Genomic DNA, 18,889 nt, shown 5'->3' with positions numbered 1-18,889 from the left:
GCTTTCTCCCTTTAAAATGACAATAGCTATTGTGCCCTTTCCCATGTCTCCCCCAGATCAGGTTCAAATGGAGGCTGGCACTGAGATTGCCTTCATTTAAACCAGGACACAGGGTTTACAGAAGCAGTCTACCTTGTTGGTGCTGGCTGGACATATGCGAAACCCTCTGTGCTGAGTGCATTTCGGACCTTGTCTCGCTAGCACGTAGGTCCCCAAAAGTGGGAAAGTGGTACTGCAAAAATTGCAGTTTTCACGCATGTGATGTATCTGTGGGATTTTAGCAGCCTAAGCAGTGCTGGTACCATGAAAATTCTGCTCTCTGGCCTGATGCTGTGTTTGTATTGGTACAAATGTGCTTCATCTGATACAGCTGCTGCTTGCGGGAACTTGGATAATGAAACCTCTGGCCTATAACCGTCTGTGCTGAGGGTTGTACCAACATAATTACATGAATAAATGAACTGTTCTGTGAGCAGCAGAACTGGTGAGCCTGGCTTCTTAATGATCAACGTCTTGTGGATGGCTTCTGTGCTGAAGCTTGATCTCATGATTCTGCCGCTAGTGGGAGCATTAATGGGTTCTTTTTTATCTGGTCACTTATCAGAAGGGTTTTTTGGAGGTTTTAAGTGTTCTGGCAGAGTACCCTCACAGTGGTTGCTGTGTTGAAATGTTAGTTGGACAAGTAAGAGGCGCACACAAATTAGGTCAGCACAATTATATAAACCTTGATTATTTTTTAAATTTTTTTTTAATTTATCTCTCTCCCTGCCTACCCCCCCCCAAAAAAAAAAAAAAAAAAAGTATGCTGCTAACAGCATGTCCCTAGTGATCAAGCCACCCTTGGCTAAGGAGTCTTCATTACAGGCATAACATGTGCCTGGAGTTAAAAACTTCCCAGAACTGAAACCTATAGCACTGCCGTGCCTTCTCCCTTGATAAGGCACAGTCTGTTTCTTAAGCTTACTCTCCTGATAAATTTAGGTTTGTATCCAATGGACTTGTAAAATGCAGAGCAATACTTTTTTATTATTTTTTATTTATTTATTTTTATTTGGAGAGGAAGCATCTTGGTAACAACTTGTTCGGGAATAGTGTGGTTAGGCGTTGTGCAGAGAAACCCTTGAGCAATATTGGTGGCTAAAAGTAATCCAGGAAAATTCTCCATTGGGGTTGCAGGAGGGAGGTTGGGAGGAGAAGTTGCTACCTGCTGTGACCTCGAGCAAGCAATATTCTAATCGGGGGCTGAGGCATAAGTGGCTTTTTAACGTGGGAAAGTCCCTTGTACATGGGATTGACTTCAGGTGGGTGCCCATTACAAGCTTTTCAAAATTTTAAATGTACAAAACTTTGAAATTAGAAATTCTGAGGCTATTGGGAGATTTATTCTTTTCATAACTGCAATTCTGATAATGTATATAAAATTACTAGGTCCCAAGACAGTGGTTGGACTACTTTCATTATATCTTCCTGTAGTACTATAAAGTAACATTACATGCTTTCCAGAAATAGCAACTGGCTGTAAGACAGCATCACCCACTCTGTGGATAACTCAGGGCCACTCGGTGCCAGGCGTGCAAGTTCTGTTCATTCACCACTGTCCGGTAACAGGCTGACAGCAGCCAGTGTGTGACCCCTGCTTGTAGAATGTGCCAGTGGGACCGTGAAAGCCTGAACTTTGAGGCGAGGCAGGGAAAATCCTAAAGTTAGACCTAATGTGACTTTTGTGGGTTTGCTTTGTAAATGCAGGTGCATGTACTGCAGCGACATGGGCTCTTCCTGGCCGCCCACAGCTGCAGGAGGCAGGCGGCTTTGCAGGGTGCCCAGTGCTCATTCCTCCTCTCAGCTCACGGAGATGCTGGGCTGTTGCAGCATGGGCTTTTCAGCTGTCACACAAGTTTGTGTGTCTTTTTTTCTCTGCCTTTGAAGCCCCTTTTCAGCATCTTCTGAGCAGCAGTTCACATTTCAGGTTAAATGTGATCATGTAGTTAAAACTACATTAGCACCCAAGCAAGGTAACAGGACCACATGAAAGCACTGGAAGGTGAGATACTCAGTTTTAGGCAAGATTTCCATTAAAGTTACCCTTCAGAGAAGCAGATGGGTGTTGACTTGCAGTGCTCCAGTGATTAAGACTAACACAATTTTGTTCACCTTCGCTCAAATTTATGGCAAAATACATTTTGGGGAGATCTTTGCTGAAACCAGAGCAGCCACTTGCTTATGATTTCCTCTTTAAGACTGAGGTTGCTTACAAGCAGGTATCAGGTCTATTGAACTTCCTTTCAGTGGCCTTTTACTTTCTTTTTGCTTGTCCTCCCATGTCTTCAATAATTTATTTTTTTTTAATATTTGGGAGAAAACCCCAAAATACTTATGGAAAACTTCTGGATACAGATTTATTAGGTTTTGAATTAACTGTATGTGATAGTATTTTATTTTTCCTTATCAAAAATTCACTCTGAATTTTCTTATTAACTGCAGTTTCCTGTCTTACAAGTACTTGGGAACCTGGTATCATTCTTCACGAGGAAGCAGGGAGGGATTGGTGTCTTTCTGGTGTTATTTTTTGAAACTGCGAGGAGGGGGGAAAAAGCAGCCATCTGTCAAAGTATTTTCACAGGTTCTGCAAAACCTGGAAAGACCATCTTTTTCTTGAGAGCAGCCCAATGGCAAACTGGGATAAAGGGGCTGTATCTGTGACCAAGGCTTCTTCATAATTAATAGTAAAGGTGAAATGTGGTAGGTTCTACAGCTGAAAGGAGGAACTCCTGGGTCTGATAATGGCCTTTCTAACCTTACTGACATCACTTCTGCTGTGTCTTAATTCCCACCACAAAAATACAGGTGACACCTATATTGCAGACTTGTTCAGACAGTTGAATGTTTTAGGTTAGCACAAAGTTTGGTTTGGTTTTGGTTTTTAACATGCAGTTATTAATGCAGGAAGTGCAATGGAATCCGGAGAGAACAGTTTTCTGAGCTCTTTGTGCTTGTTGCCTGAGGTGGTGATGGTAATGTTTGTATAGTATATTTAGATATTTTTGTATATTACATATATTTTGTGGGATATAAATGTTGGGACAGTTGGCCAACAACTGATGTTATAAATTATGGGTGGAAGTGTCTGAATTTAAGGTAGCTGGATTTAGAAGAGAAGAGCTGAATGGAGAAACAGGCTCTAATGGAAAAGAAACAGTCGGCCCTGGTTTCACCTTCACACCCCAACAGAAAACAGATTGTAGTAAGTTTAAGTTCTTAAAGCTCAGCGTCCATTATCTGACCTTTATGTGTGCTCTCCACCTGAGCAGGACACACAGGTAAATGGACAATCCTTGAGCCTGGACACCAGGCCCATACTGGTGCCCATACTACTGCGGAGTTGCGGCCACCCTTGCAGGGAGGATGGGCAGGTACACACTCGCTGTACGTCCTCCCACTCGTGTACTTCCTGCAAGGTCTTCAGCATGGAGGCTGTTTCTGGTTTTTTGGGTGTATGCCTTGCTGCAGGGCTGTGATCCAGAAAGGGTAGCCCTGGTTGCTGTTGCCATGTTAATAATAATAATTGATTTGGATTCCCAATTTAATGGGTAAGCAAACAAACATCTGCTGGGATCAACGTGGAGAGCTGGGTTGCTGCAGCATCCATGAGCTGACACGCGTGCTTTAGTTCATGCCACCTCTCTCTGCTTTTCTCTCCTTCCCCTCCATTCTTCTGGCATCGGCGCATGTTCTATTTTTAAACCGTGCTGCGCTCTGTATTGCGGCATTTCTCTTCCTGAATTATTTATCAGTGTTTGGAGCTGAATGGAGTGTGCTACGTTTTTTCCACTGCTCATTATTGCCCACGTGTCTGTCTTGAGCCATTGACAGATTTGGTTCATGTCAAATCACGCTAGCCTCAGCTTGAAGAGGGGCTGGTGGGGCTGGGTTGCAGCCTGTGCAGGATCATTTAGATCTGTGTCTAATACCCTCCTTCCTAGAGCAGGCAGGGAGGGGATGGTTGCCATGATAACACATCCTCAGCTGAGCCAGATTTGAATGGAAGGTCCCTTTTTAAAACAGAAAATAAAGTAAAATTTCTTTTTTTACTGCCTGGAGACTGGCTTCAGCCTAGGAAAAAGACACCTCCATGTACATGTGTGTGCACGCACGTGCAGAGAAGACAGCGTCAGAGACTGTGGGCATGGCTGAGGTTGACTCAAAACTCCCTGGTGGGGAGGTGTTTAATTTTTACTTTGTAGAAAATGGTAATTTCTTTTAAATGTAAACCCCTTCTCTGTTCCTCCCTGCCACATCCAGTGCAGGCACCCTTATCCATCAGAGATGGCAGCACAGCCTTTAAAAGGAGGGGGTGGGCAACATGTTTCATCTCTGAAGGGTTTTTCTGGCTACTCACTAAACTTAATTTGCCCCTTCCTCTTTCTTCCTTGAGTGTCTCTCGGCTATCCCTTCCTTTCCCCCCTTCTTATTCTGGCTCTCCTGTATTCTTTTGCCTTTGTTTTGTCCCTCTGAGCTGATGGATTTAGCTACTATGCATCCCTGCTGCTTCTGGACTTTCTTCCTAATGGAGCTGGAGGAGACTGCTGTCCTTTCCGTTGAATGGCTGGAGGGGAAGGGTTTGGCTGGAGGGAAGAGCTGCCCTTTCCTTGCAGTTGCTTTCCTGCTATGGAAGGTGTCAGGAAGAGCAGAGGCGGCAGCTCTGCCTGCATCCCCTTTACAGAGTTGGTCCAGAAACATCTGCAACTAGAAAATTAATCCTGTGCCATGTTCAGCTCCCACATTGGGAATGTCTCGCTGGCATGGAGCAATTGAGTGCTGACTCATAAGTGACATGAGGCTTACTGTGTCTTTATGTCCTTGGCATAAAGCAGAGGGAGGGCTGAAGTGGGGGAGAATTCTGAGGGCAAGGTGGTCCCAGTAACAGTTGAGCAAGGGACTGGACAGTGCATGTTTTTAAATGCTGAAGTGTGGTAGATGCAGCTTGCTGTGAGCACTGTGGCTTTGAGCAGCTGACCAGTGCAATGTTCTGCAGTGTGCTGTGGAAATGCAGCTGTGATTACTGCTAAGCTACATGCTTTAGTCCAATGAAACCCAAATCTAGGCCAGTGTGCTTTTTTTTTTTTTTTTTCTCCTTCCTCTGCTAGGCTCTGAAGTGAAGTACTAATTCTGCCTTAGGATCTAATTTCTGAATTCTTCTCTCTTAGGCCAAGTGCTCACACTGGTTTTAGGTCCTGGGTGTGTAAGAGTCGCAGGTGCCTTTACTTTGTGTGTGTTCATGCAGCACAGGGAGTGATGCTGATTCCCAGCAGCAGGGTGAGCTGAGGACAAGGTGGGCCAGGGCTTGACTTGGACCTGGCTTCTTTGGGCATAAGCCAAATTTGTCTCTTTTCTGGTAGAAGCAGCCATTCAGAGTTCTTGATGGCCTGGGTTCTTCTGTCCTACTCACAACTCTCTGACTTGTGACTTTTGAGAGTGGAGTCTCCACTGTGCAGGTGCTATTATTTTTTTTTCCTTCTATGTCCCCTCTATTCCTTTATTGTGGCCTCTTCTGAGGAGACCTTGGGCCTGATAAGAAAAACATGCTGGTTGTAGGACTTATGTGAAAAGATCTTTCAGGTGGTCATAGTCTTGACAAGGAATTTTGGCTGTTCTCCCTCTCTTCCATTTGTGTGCCCCATGGAAAAGGATGAGTAAGACCAGAACATCCTTTCTTCAGCTCCAGCTGTGAGTATTCTGCTGATCTCCTGCTTTCTGCTCTTCCATGGGTGCCTGGATGTTCATGGAGCTGTTTTCACAGGACGTGTTAGAGTAGGTAGCTTCCAGCAGCAATGTGCTGCCATTCTCATCCTTCCCACTTCCTGACTCCAAACACAAAGAAGTCTTTTCTACTGTATGTACTGACCTACAAAATAGAACAAGCCTGTGACCTGGAGGACTTAGGAAACATTTTTGACTTGCTGTGTGTGCTGGTGGTTATAGTGTCTGCCTAAGAGTGTTCCCTGTCCAAGCTGATCCCAGATGCTTGGTGTGTACCTGGCAGCACCCTCAAGTTGAGTCGCATTATGTAGCCAGCTCTCCAAATCTGTCCTGCAGTCTGCATGCTCATAATGTCCTTGGAAGGGGATGCTGTCTGGAGAATGTGTTTCTACCTATGCACTTTAGTAATTAATGATAGCTTGCAGCCTGCTGCTGGATGCAGTGAGCAAGGTCAGTTCCAATGCAAAGAACAGTCTGTGACAGAGTTCTCTAGCTGCTTGAGGATTGCTTTCTCTCTCTCCTCCCCATGATGATGTGGTGGCTGAGGCTGGCAGAAGTGAGAGCACTGGTGTTTGACATGCCTGCAATGAGGAGTTTGTCCCAAGCTCTTTTGTTTGGGTTTTCTCCCCTACTCTAAGGGAAGAGGGAGTTTTCTGGTCTGGGTGGGTAAATTAATGCATTTAAGTCCATCAGTAATGCTCTTCTCCCTTTCTAGCTGCTGTTGGTGTCTGATGCAGGCTGCCTGGTACGTGTCTGTGACACGGGAGAGCCCGGTCCTTGACTGATGGTGGGGGTTTGCACCAGTGCCATCCCAGCAGTTTGGTGTCACAACTCTTGACTTCCCCCCCCCCCACACCCCTTTCTGATGGGATTATATCCACTACCTAATCGACCTGTCTTCTCTCAACAGAAGCTGGGCTGGGCAAGTCAGAGCCTTGGTTCATTTGATACATGTCTGGCAGGGAGGGAGCATGTCTTGGTGCTTTTTTTTTATTTGCTCTGCAATGTTACTATGTTAGACATAGGTGGGTTCCCAGTAAGCTAGGAGCACAGACGATACCTAGAGCTGCTGCGTCTTTTCTGTGCCCCGCTTTCACTGACCTACCTTGATTGTGTGTGTGCACACACATGCACACATGTGCATAATACCTCAGCCAATGGCTCTCAGGTGTGAAAAGCAGGAGTCCTTTCCACAGGGCTTTGTCCAGGCTGCTGGTGGGGCTGACTCACTCTTCGTTCTCTTCCTCCTCCCACCCAGGATTTACTGTCTCCCCATCTAAGGGGAAAGATGCAGCTTAGGAAATCCTCTTACACACATGTGCTTCATGAAGATGAAATGCTACCCACTCACAGTGATCATGGGCATTGTTTTTTGAAAGAGCTCGACATGCCTACATCTGTCCTGTCTAGGGCAGGTGCTTGTGTCCTAGGGCTGGAAGGCTTTCTCACTCAGAAATCTGTCCTTGCTGAGCCATCTGATAGGCATCTAAGTGCTAGAGATCAGGTTTGCAGGCTCAGGTTATGGAGCTTCTTTTCGTTCTGCTTTAATGTTGATGTTAAGAACTGACAGTTGAGTTTCAACAGAAGGTCCTAAGCTGATTGTATGTTCTTGCTTGCTTAACATGCTCTGCCAGCTGGGCTTCTTTGAAAACAGGAAGACCCAGTAGAAGGGAAGAACAGTGTCCCAAGTTCCCTCCTTTTATAGTACTAAACTTGCCACTGCGGGGCTCTGGAGTAGAGGGTGCCAGCAACTATCCTTAACAATGCCGAGTTGAAACCCAGCAGACCACAGATGCTCCTTAGCAAAATAATGCTCTGTTAGTCTCACTAGGCTTTGTGGAGATTTTAAGGCTCTATGTGGAGCGAAGATCCTTGGCCTGGGCAAGGCATGCTGGAGCACTGCTGGACCTGAACTCCTCTGTGCCTTTCTGTTGCTTTGTCGTTTGCAAAGTAGCTGCCACAGCTTCCTCAGGGCTCAGAACTCCAGGTTTGAAACTCCAGGGGCCTGCCTGGGTGCTAAGTGACAGGAGTAAACAAATCCAAAATAGATGAGCTAAAAAAGGGGCGGGGGGGAACCCTGATGCTGAGTTGTTAACCTAATCTCAGTCTGAATCTGGCAGCTTTGCTGGGTTCAGCTGCCACAGGGAGTCACTCTGAGCACATGCTTTCTGCCAGGCGGACACGAATGGCCAGACTGACTTCCTACTGAGCAATCCACGGAGCTGTTGCACATACAGTCACTTGCTACCTCTCAGGGCTTGCTGTGCAGCAGACTGAGGATCTGTCATAGGAGAGCCTGTGAGCTCAGCTGAAGGCCCTTATCCTACAAGCTTGCACTGCTCAGCCAGTGGTGACTGTTTCTCAAAGCGCTTGGGAGGTCATGGTTCAGTTTCCTTGGACAGGCACCTTCATTTTACAAGTTCTTTGCAGAATTGGGAAGAAAGAACTTGATGTGGCCAGAAATAGGAGGCATAAAAGGAACTTGAATACTTTGGATCTGTCTTCCTTGCACCTTCTGATGGAGAAATCTCATATAACATCTATGAAGCCTTTGCATTCATCCAATGTGGGGTCGATTTAATCGTAGCCCTCCACTTGAAAATGCTGGTATAGCATTGGAAGTGACTTTTGTCTTCTTATCCCCTGTCTTGCCCCTCTGTCATTCCTTTCTCTCCGGTTCTTTAGCCACGGGCCCCCTCTTCAAATTTCCATGTTGCTGTGGGCAGAAGCAAGGAAGCTGTTTACTGCAGGCAGGATCACAGCCGTTTCGGCAGGAAGAGGAGAATGGCTGGCCAGGAACATTCACCTGCTTTCTGCATGGGCATGACAGGCTTGATTCAGAAGGCTTTGAAGCAGATTAAATGTATGCATGAGCTTCTGTCTTAAACTTAAGCCCTTTGCAGAGCAGGGCTGCTTTACAAACTTGAACCTCAGTTTGTCATGGAGCCGAAATGTATCGTGTTTCTGTCGTCTGTCTCCTTGCTTTTTAAAAGCTTTATTGGACTTTTTCTTTGGCTGTAGCAGGGGACCATTTAGAAGAAACTGCATTAATTTAGTAAAAGTGATAAAGGCAAGTCCTGAAGAGGCTTTACCAGCACAGCACTACGCTATTTGCAATGGATGCTGTCAGTTAAAGCTGTGCATCTCAACCTTTTTGCAACTGTCTCACTTGAGCCTCTCCATCTCCTTGAGCCCCAGGCTGATCCTGCCTTCTCCCCTTCATCTCCTTTCTCTTCAAAGCTTTTGTCTTTAGGCAGCTGCCCTGTGAGCCCTGCTGCCCCTTGTTCCGCTACCAGCTCCAGCACTGCCAGAGTTCAGCCTGAGCAAGGAGCCTCCTGGAGCCCAGCAGCTGACCGAACTGATGGTGTTTGAAGTCAGCACTGGCCCTGCAAGACTACACTCTCTTCAGCTCTAGGTGCACCTTGCCTATGATGGTCTCCTGCCCAGCAGGAACGATTGGCGCAGAAGAAGAATGATGCCTACCTGCTGTTGACCAGTGTTTAGAGCCGAAGATCTCCATAATCCAACAAGAAGCAACTTCTGAGCCTGGCGAGGGACAGGACATGCTCGCGATCCTTTGCAGAGTCTGCCTGTGCACGATGCTCAGCAAGGCTGCCTTGTGCGCTTGAGAATAAGCTTCAGTATATGGAGAGGAAACTTGATTGCAGTCTATGTGCCTGTAGAGTCCTCAGGTCTGGGATAGAAAACCCCTTTCTGGGGAAAACTTAAGCAAGTGAGCAGTTTAAAACCTCTCTAGGGCCCTTGGCATTTCTTGTTTCCTGTCTCTGTCAGTGTTTAATCACTAGTAAATGAGCAAGAAAAAAATAAGTTAATTAAAACTATTTACAAACTGACCCCTTAGAAACATTATGTCAACAATGACGGGAGTGAAGCAAGACTGCCTGAAACCTACCTTGGCACGTGTGGGGCATTCTGCAAAGTGTAGTCCATGCACTTGAATTCTTCTGGAAGATGCTGATGTTTGCTGTGGTATCTCTTCTTTGCTCCTGCACTTATATTTGTGTTGCCTCAGTGCTTGGCGGGGGAAGGATGCTGTGTCTTTAAAGCCTTCTCAGGGCTGTGCGGAGGCAGTTCCATTGAAGTATTTGAATGAGAGCAGGAGGGGGGTGTGCATGTGGCTATTGGCAGAGCTCTCTATGACATCCCTCTGAACAGCTGGGCTCTGCTTTGCTTCAGAGCTGCTTGTCAGAGCAATTAGCTTGCTGTAGCAGCAGCAAAGATCGCTAGCATTTTATTCAGAGTTGAGTGCTGGCGGGGGCTTCTAAGAAGCAATATTATCTTGGCAAAATTCCTCTTGAACTGCTTGTGGCAATGAAGTCTCTATTGAAATTGGGAAACAGATGACCTGCTGAGAGTGCAGAACCACCACGGTGAGTTTATTTTTAGAATAAGTCTTCCAATTATTTTGAGCTTGAGAAAGATTGACCAGAGACTTTTCTCCTCCTCTCCCCATACCCCAATCATGCAAAATACAGCATAGATATAAATGCAAGTGAGTATTTCAGGGATGGGGACCTGACATTATTCATCTCTGGTAAGTGATGGGATTTCTGCTGGTTGATGGGGTTAATTTAAAATGGTGCTGTATTAAAATGAATATGTGGCTCTGTGATCCCATTCAGGACTTGAGAGTGTGAGATGAGCTTTCTCCTTCCTCTTTTTTGTGATGCTGGGGATGCACCTACAGGAGACGGGGGAATCCCCAATAAGCATACTGTACTCTTCCATGTCATTAAGAAGTTCCCTGTGACGGTCTCATGGGTTGTCCTTATGTCTTAGCTTGGTGTTTATGCAGCTTGGTCCTGGGTAGTTTCTGTTTGTTTTGGAATGACAAAATACTCCCTGCTGTTCTGCTGGGTTATACTTTAAAGCAATTACTTGTTTGAAGCTGGCTAGTTGATGAGAAATGTTGACTAGTTAATTGGCTAAGTGCCATATTGGTGTTCTATAGGACTATATTTGAGTTCTCATATATATATATTAACCCCATTTTAAAATTATTTTAAACCTATCACAAATTGGGTTTGGTTTTAGTGGAATCAAGAGTTTGGATTGCCTTTACCTCCTTCTCACATGTTCCTCATCCAGTCTTGCCTAAAAACAAGATACTGGGAATGATGCTCCCTTCATTTGAGTTTTAGTGCTAGGAGCTAGTTCTCTTGGGCTTGAGGTATTAGCCAGTTACTGTACTGTGGGATCTTTGTTCAGGTGCATTGGACCTGGTTCCTTTCCCCTTGTGTCTTTAAAATGCTTATTTAAAATGGAAGCATCACCTGTGGCTTGAGGATCTGCAAACAGCAGCAACAGCTGCTGCAGTGAGTGGTAAGCACTTCAGCAGGTGAAGGCTGAGTTCATTTTGCTGAATGCTGTGGGAAGAGGAATACCTAATCTGCTCTTCAGACTCCCCCTTCCCTGTCAAGTCCAACTTTTGCAGCTGGCAGCCAAAAGATTAAGTTGATTTTTTTTTTCTTTTAATTGTCACTCCCCATCTTTGTTCAATTTCTGGGTCTCACCTGGAAAACAGCCACAGTGTCTTGTATTTGCTGCGTACCCCTTGGCTACATAGTGTGTCAGGTGGCTCAGGATCCTCTGCCAGCGTGGTGAGAAGCAGGAGCATCAGCCTTGGAAACAGAAAGGGAGATAGCAGCCCTGCTTTTTGCCTTCCTCCCAAGGAGGTTTGCCAGGAACTGGAATGCTTTGGGCCTGATTAGTAAAGTTTGAGGATCTACTTTGCCAGCCCAGGTCAGCTGAGGAATGGTAAGCAGGGCTGGGGAATACCTTGCTCTCTCAGCCAGCTTTTTAATGTTTGTCTGGCACAGGCATGAGACAAGAATGGTGCGCCAGCAAGAGGATAAGAGCTGTTTCTAATGTTGTGCATTTTTTCTGAGCCTGGTTGCCACCTCTGTATCTGCAGGTGTCTCCTACCTGATGTGGTATTTCATTATGGATGGGTTCAGGTGGAAGGAGTTCTGCTTGGGGTTCTCTGAAATAATTAGGATGTGTCGGTGGGAGCTGTGCCAGGGTTTTCCTCTGAGCCATGGAAGGGTTAACAGAAGTTGCTGTTCAATGCTGTCCTATTGCATCTTGACACTGTAGAAAGTAGGTGGATAATTCCTTGCTAGCTTTTCAGGAAACCCCTGTGGTGGACAGCCCTCATTAATTGTTGCTGGGAAACTGCTTTGACGTCACAGGAGCGGTTCCCTGGTCTTCAGATGAATACAGGAATAGCTTGTCATGGGGAAAGGAAAACCTGTGTGAAATGGAGAAGGGAACTCTCTTGCAGGGAGACTCTCATCTAAGATTTATCTTTTCTTTCTCCCACTGTTCTGCCTAGGGACCCTCAGAGGAGCTGTCTGCAAAAAATTTACAGCACTATGTTTGGACAAAATGTGAGCTGTTCCTTCTCAAGAACTGTTTATATTGATGGCTTCTGTGATACTTTCACTTTTTAACTATTGGCTGGAGGGTTTGGCTTTTTTCTCCCCCAGATTTTGTAAATGAGGGGTGAGAGGGTTCTTGCTTGGATTCATTGCAGCTCCCAAAATAAAAGAACAGAACAGCAGCATCACTGTTTTGTTTGTTTGCTTTTTAATGTCAAACAAATAATATCCCCTGAGACTGACAGAGGGCAGAGCAGAGGGACTGAAGATGGCTCCTATTGCTGTGAACTTCAGGCTAAGAGAACTTTTAAGCCTGAGACTGTTTAAACCTACTTTCTTCAGTATAATTTGAACTCTCTTTCTTTGCAAACCCTCCCGTGGTGTTTGTGCAATAGGTTCCTTTCTCCCAGTGTTGGCCAACCTGTCAGCTTCTGATGGCACGTAGAGCTGTGGGCACCTGATAACTGTAGCAGGAATGCACCACGTCTCTTTTTCCACGCCTGCAAAATAGGTGCAAGCAAAGTTTACCCATACAGTTCAAAGTGCTGAAGAGCTTTTTGTACCCAGGAGAGCAGCAAAGAACGTACTGGGTTGCTGACTGAGGCCCGTGTTTCCAGCTAGGGCACTAGAGGGCTTGAGAGTAAACTGTCTTGCAAAGAGCTGGTACAAGGTGCCTCAATGGTGAGATGGATGAGGCACCACTGTCCATGTTGACCAGGTACTGCAAACAGAACTCCATTCTCCTTTTCTTGTCGGGTCACTTGAACATAAAAGCTATTCCAGTGCATGGTGCCATAACAGTCTATAACAGATGCATTACCTTAAACTGGTTTCTAACCATTTATCAAGGTTGCTCACTTGCATCTTCATATGATACATCCCTCTGCACACCATTTTCTCCTCTCGATGCGTATAAAAAGGAAACATGCATCAAAAATCCAGCAGTAAGCCTAGTTGGGGTGGGGAGGAGGCTTTCAGCGGGATCTGGGGATCTTTACAGCCTCTGGCTTTGGTGCTGAACTGAATTATCTTCCCCAGGAGATCTCCAGCATACCTGAATCCAATGATTGCCTTCTTTCTGTGTCGTCAACTTTTCACAGCAGAAATGAGATCGGAGCTCTGCTCTTGCATAGCATATAGGCTGCTTTGGGAGTAAAAAGAAAGGATCTGAATATGGAGGCAACCAAGCTGGATTCTCTGAACACATTGGTCAACTCTACATTCAAGTTTCCTGTCAGGCATATGGCAACTCTTCCTGCTGCTGTTCCACCCAGTCAGCAGTTTTCATGTATAGGGAAAGAACCCAATGCACTCTTCCTTTGTCGTTTTGCTGTTTTCCTTTGGTTGTGAGCCTCTGAGCCCCTCAGCTGACTCAGTGATGGATGGTGCAGTGGACATTGTCATCTTTGTATTCCTGGGAAATGAACAGAATCTGCGTTACTTCACTGATATGTCATTTCTCCCCTGTGTCTTGGTTCACGTGGCAAGGATGTTTCCGAGCATCACACCTGGGGGTGGCAGGACATGCTGGGATACCCTCTTAACTGTAGTAGGGAATCCTTCCTTGATTTGATACTTTCTCCTGTTTTGAAGGGTCAGAGCTCTGTTATGAATGGAAGTTCTCTCCCTCACTGCTGACATTCAGCCACCTCTGACGTGAAAGCTAGCAATTTAAGTTGCACGAAAATAACAGTGTGGCCTTTGGAGCAAGAAGCAAAGACCTGTCTTGAGTGGGAACATCTGGAATGGGAAAGAAATTAATTGTTCTGCTTTGAATTGTTCTATGCTGAGACAAGTGCAAAGGGTTCTACCATGAGCTTTTCCTTCCACAAGAGGCTGGATCTCAACACAACAGGTACCAGATTAAAAAGTGCAGAATGTCCTGCAGAGCACATGGAGGCATTGGGTAGGTGGCTGGACATATTCGTGTTTCAGACATGATTCAACAGCATCTTCTGTTTCCTTCCCTCGCAGGGAAGAACAAACACCTCTTCCACTCCTCAAAGGACTTCTGCCTTCCACGTGCTGCACAGGATACTGTGTTGCTTACCTTACAAGATCTGATGAAGTTTCTGTCTCAGGCCCAGATGTCGTTCTTCCTGTCCTGTATGAGGGCCATGCTCTCGTGTCAATGGTGAAATGAAACTATGACTTGAGTTAAAGTGGTGTTTTCCTGATTGTTTGGTGCGGTGGAACCCTCCTGCTGCCTGGAACTCATCTGCGTGACAGGCGATTACCTCTGCTGTGTGCTCCCTTCACAACAGCTGCTCTGCCTCATGTGTTTTCATTTTAGTGGTGCTTTTTGTTTTATCTTCTGCTGAAATCTCTTTTTCAGTGAAAACTACTCCATTGTGCCTAGGCAAGATGTGTTGGTTTAATAGCAACTTTCAGACTGCAGTAATGTAGATGTTTATGCATCCCCAGGGTGATGTGGTCCCAAAGGCTTTGGCAAAGGAGGCCTGCATTCCTCTTGCTTCCGTGCCTGCTTGGGGACTGCAGTGCTGCCTCTTATTTTCATGAGCCAAGATCCCTAGATAGAGCAGGTAATTCACGAAGGTAAGGGAAGTGAACCTGCCCTGGGGAGGTGGCAGCCTGCTCATGAGAGTGCCATTTGTCAAACATGCAATGAGTCTTCAGTGTTGACACATCCTTCCTGATGCAGTACTGGTACTACAGTGTCCTGCTTACTGCCTTCCATGGGGCCGGGCTTGGCTGCAACAGCAGTGTTCTGGATAAAAACCCTGAGTTGCATCCAGGTGGAAATGGCAGGCTATTAAAGTTTTTGGCTTTTTGAAGCCCCTGCGTGAAGCATGCTGTATCTTTTTGATTCTCTCTTTCTTCAGATGCCAACGCACCTTTATTGTTCTGGCACATTTGATTCCTGTGCGTCATGTGAAGATGATTTTGGCAGTCCTGACACTAGTTGTGTCACACTCTGGGAGGACAGTAATAGCAAGTTGACACCTATCCTGATTTTAGTGCTTACATTGATTGGGGGAGGTAACTAAATAACTGGTTTTGTTTTGGTTTTGTTTTCTCCTGAAATTATCTTGTGGTTTGAGGCGTTCTACATAATGAAATCCATGCACGTACTGCATAACTGAGAACTACTGCCATGGTCATAATTCAAATGTTTCCCATAATGCACATACTGGCTATTGTGCCATTTAACATTGCTGACTGCGCCTGTACAAGTGAGAAGCCTTTTTAAAAGTATTTGAAATGAAGAGCAGCTCTAGGATTACATCTCTTCTCCAGGCTCCAGTTCCTACATTCAACCAGAGATGCAGAGGCGAGCCATGGCCACCACAGCTCAACTGTCGCAGACACTGGTCTCTTCCTAGGCATTATGGTCGGTGGAACAGACCCAGTAGCTGCTGCGCTTAAGCCCCTCAAAACCAAGCGGGCAGTGGCTCTACTGAGGGGCTGAGATGGGTCCCTCTGCAGGGATTCTCTTGTAGCTGCCCTGCCTTGCAGCACAGGTGTCAACAGCCAGGAGAGCCGTTAGCACCTTAAGGTGCTGCCACCATTTGCTCAGCAAATGTGAACTAGAGCTTGATATGGGGGCTTTCCTCAGCTGTGGATAAAGGCAATTTAACTGGTGTTGTCTTACCATCCTTGGAATTATTTGGGAGGGATATGTTGGAGACCTGATATTCTGGAGAATTAACTTGGAGGGCTTTCTATCTCACTTCTATTTCCTGTCCCCTTGTTCATATAAGTTTTTTCCCCCCCCTTTCCACCTGAAGTGAAATCCTTCCATCTGCATCATAATTTCACCTCTTTGATGTAATGTGGGGGTGGAGATTAAGATTTAAAGCAATGACTAAGCACTTGGGAGCCTATGCACTGTGCAGTCAAATACATCTGGCCTCCTGTTTTGATTTGGTTTTGCTAGGTTTTGTAGGAACTGTATGGTAGTGAGGAATTAAACCCCTCTCTTTGATAATAAAAAAAGCAATGGAGATAATTTGGGACAGGTTACTTCACTGGCTGAGAGAGTTGTAGCTTATGAGTGTTCCCAAGTAAGGTTTCAGGGCTTTCTCAGTGAATCAGGTGCTCATTCTAGTTAAAGCTTATTACAGGGAGCTGTTTTCTCCAACAGGAGGGAAAGGGAGTGTGCTTGAAAGGCTCTTTATCTGCCTGTTTTCAAGCTGAGGCTGCAGATTTTTTTTATGGGATGCCCCAGTTGGCAGTGTTGGTGCAGGCAGCTTACATTTTGCAGAGCAGACTGGGAGCCCAAATGGAGCCTGGGAGGGAGATGTTTTGGGAGCTACGTGGCGTTTGTTGGTCCTACTAGCAAAGCCTTTCATTACAGCCTCTTGTTGCATCTGGTAGGTGTACTTTAATGCAGCAAAAATTTTACCAGCTGCTGTGCCCTGGCAGAAAAGAAGACAAAAGTCTCTCTGAAGATCCCTTGGTGCAGAGAGGGAGCACTGTGCTGCCTGACTTAGTAGAACTGAGGAGGCTTTAATGCCTTGAATTTGCAGCACCCTCTCCACCTCACCGCCTCCACTTTTTCCTGTGAAAACCTTTTTTTCTACAGCAGACGCTGTGCTCAGGAAGGGGAGCAAGGAGAGGGAATCTAAATCACCCCCCAAACTTGTCTGGTTGCTCCTAGTGATAGAGCCCGTTGCCATGGAGCTGCGATTCTGATTGGTTGACCTGGAAGCCAATGAGCAAATTGTTTGTGAGAGCATCATCATTTAACCTTGCAGGAGGTACTTACTCAGTGATATATGATGCTAATACTAAAGCCTTACGCAGAGGGGTGAAGTGAAACGCTCAGATGCTGGAAAAAGGCCGCTGCTTTCCCCCTTCCCTCTTACGGGCTGGTTTGTTGGTTTTAATTACCGGTTGTACCAGCAAACCTCCCTTGCCTGGGCCAGCTCTTCCTGCGCAGTTCTCCTCTCGGTGCTCATTGACTTTGTCCGTCGGAGCAATACGATGGGGACTGTCCTGCCTGCCAGTGAATCGCCAGCCTCAGGTTGTTTATTTCTGACCCCTCAGAGCACTTTAGCTCTGCTTAGCATGTGATTGGATATGTTTTGTTTCTAAGTATGCTTTCTTTACATTTTATAACCAGCCTGAGGATGGAGAAAACCGCTGTTGTTATGGCTATGTCAGGGTTTCTTCTAGGCGGCAAGGCTCTGCAGCCTTCTCTGTTGCATTAATGTTGATGACCTGGGCCGAGCCTAAGGCTTTCACTCTGCCCTGTTGAATGCCTTTTGGAGTGAGTCTCAGAAAGCAAAAAAAGAATTGGTTAATAACCAAGGGAAGGAGCTGAAGGGGAAATGAGTCAAGATTCTTCTTCTTTGAAGCAAATTCTTAATTCTGGTCAAAAAGGCTGTAAGCATGTAAACTTACCGCTGTGGTCGTGGCTTGGACAGACACTGAGAAAGTGGAGCCCACTCACACTTGTTTCCTTTCCCCCTGAAAACTGAGAGGTAGCTTAACTCTCTTGCGTGGTGCGACGAACTACCTCAGATACCTCTGTCCTACTGCAACATAGGAGCGTACATGTAGGCAGCTACAGCCAAGCAGCCATATGTCTCCTTTGCACCCTCATTTAGCTCATAGGAGCGTGTCGGTACTCTGAGAAACAAGGCCAGGAAGAGAGTGTATTTAGCAGTAGGCTTCCTGCCTTCCCCAGATTTGCTGCTGGATCCATCCTAACTGTAAATGCCAAAGTTTCCTGCTTTTATTCCCTGTCTAACCAGGACCAGCTGCTGCCTACGTTATTATGGCTTGGCAGCTGCAAATTGCAGGTAGCAGGAAGGCAGCAGAGGTGGAATTCCGTGTTCCCCTGCAGGGTGAAGAGTGGGATGTAAATCTGTCCTGGCTACCCCTTCACCTGGCCCTTGGCCAGCATGCACAGAGCGTTCATGCTGTCACTGCCTTGACTGGCCTTGTTACTTTGCCAACCTCCAGACCCAAACCAAAAAAAATCAATGGCAGCTCACCCACCTTTCTGTTGCTCCATTATTCTCTTTTCTGACACAGATTTAGTGTCTTCCCTAATGTTGCATCTACGTAATCTTTTCATCTCCCTACCAAGGCACAGCTCAGTCCCACCCACCCCACCAAGTCCTCTGAACTTCCACTTTTTCTGCAAGCCGGTGTCTGTCACAGCAGATCATGTCTGCCGCCCCCTCACTGCATCCCACGTCTGTCCTGGGGGAGCAGAGCTGATTCATTCATACAGAAAGGAAACCTCCTCTTGAAAGCATCACTATTGAGAAGCACTAGCAGTGCATGTATCTTCTTTGAATTTTATGTGCAGGGAAATATCCTGGAGGACTGCTGTCAGGGATGGAAGCTTTATCAGGAGGGAGCAGCCCACAAATGTCAATTCTGTGGCTCTGAGTAGTCCTCTGTGGAAGAGGAGAGGGAAAACCAATGATACTCCCCTTGTTGTGATGCTGAAGTTACAGTGCAGTATGATGAGAAAAGATCCTGTTACCCTTCTCAAATTTGACTGAGGTGCTTGGCTTGGGGGTAAAAACTTGTTATGGGGTGGCTGTTGCAAAGAAAATGAGCTGTAGAAAACCTACTCCTTTTATTTTAGTGCGGAAATTCTCCTTTTAGATAAGTGTCATGTGTGCAGTTCAGGTGGTTCCTCATGCCTCCCTTCCCCAAATCTGCTACAGATTCTCCCAGGCCTCCAGACCTCCCACCAAGGAGGCTGGCGTGCAAATCAAGCAAGTGTTCCCTTTTCCTTTCCTGACCTA

The 18,889-nt window shown here is 46.1% G+C and overlaps 1 protein-coding gene across 21 annotated transcripts in view; it reads left to right on the top strand.

The window, feature by feature from the left end:
- Positions 1-18,889, top strand: part of R3HDM2 (R3H domain containing 2) — a 58,927-nt gene that overhangs the window by 10,680 nt on the left and 29,358 nt on the right. Inside the window, exon 1 of one of the 21 annotated variants that reach the window (XM_075737970.1) lies at positions 9,877-10,148. The exons of the other annotated variants lie outside the window; for them this stretch is intronic. The gene's annotated coding sequence lies outside the window, so the exon portion shown is untranslated. Of the gene's footprint in view, positions 1-9,876; positions 10,149-18,889 lie in introns of those variants that run through there. 21 annotated transcript variants of the gene reach the window in all.

Source organism: Balearica regulorum, chromosome 29 (genome assembly GCF_011004875.1).
Source record: "Balearica regulorum gibbericeps isolate bBalReg1 chromosome 29, bBalReg1.pri, whole genome shotgun sequence".
Taxonomy (NCBI): domain Eukaryota; kingdom Metazoa; phylum Chordata; class Aves; order Gruiformes; family Gruidae; genus Balearica; species Balearica regulorum.
This window is presented reverse-complemented; position numbering and strand designations above follow the sequence as displayed.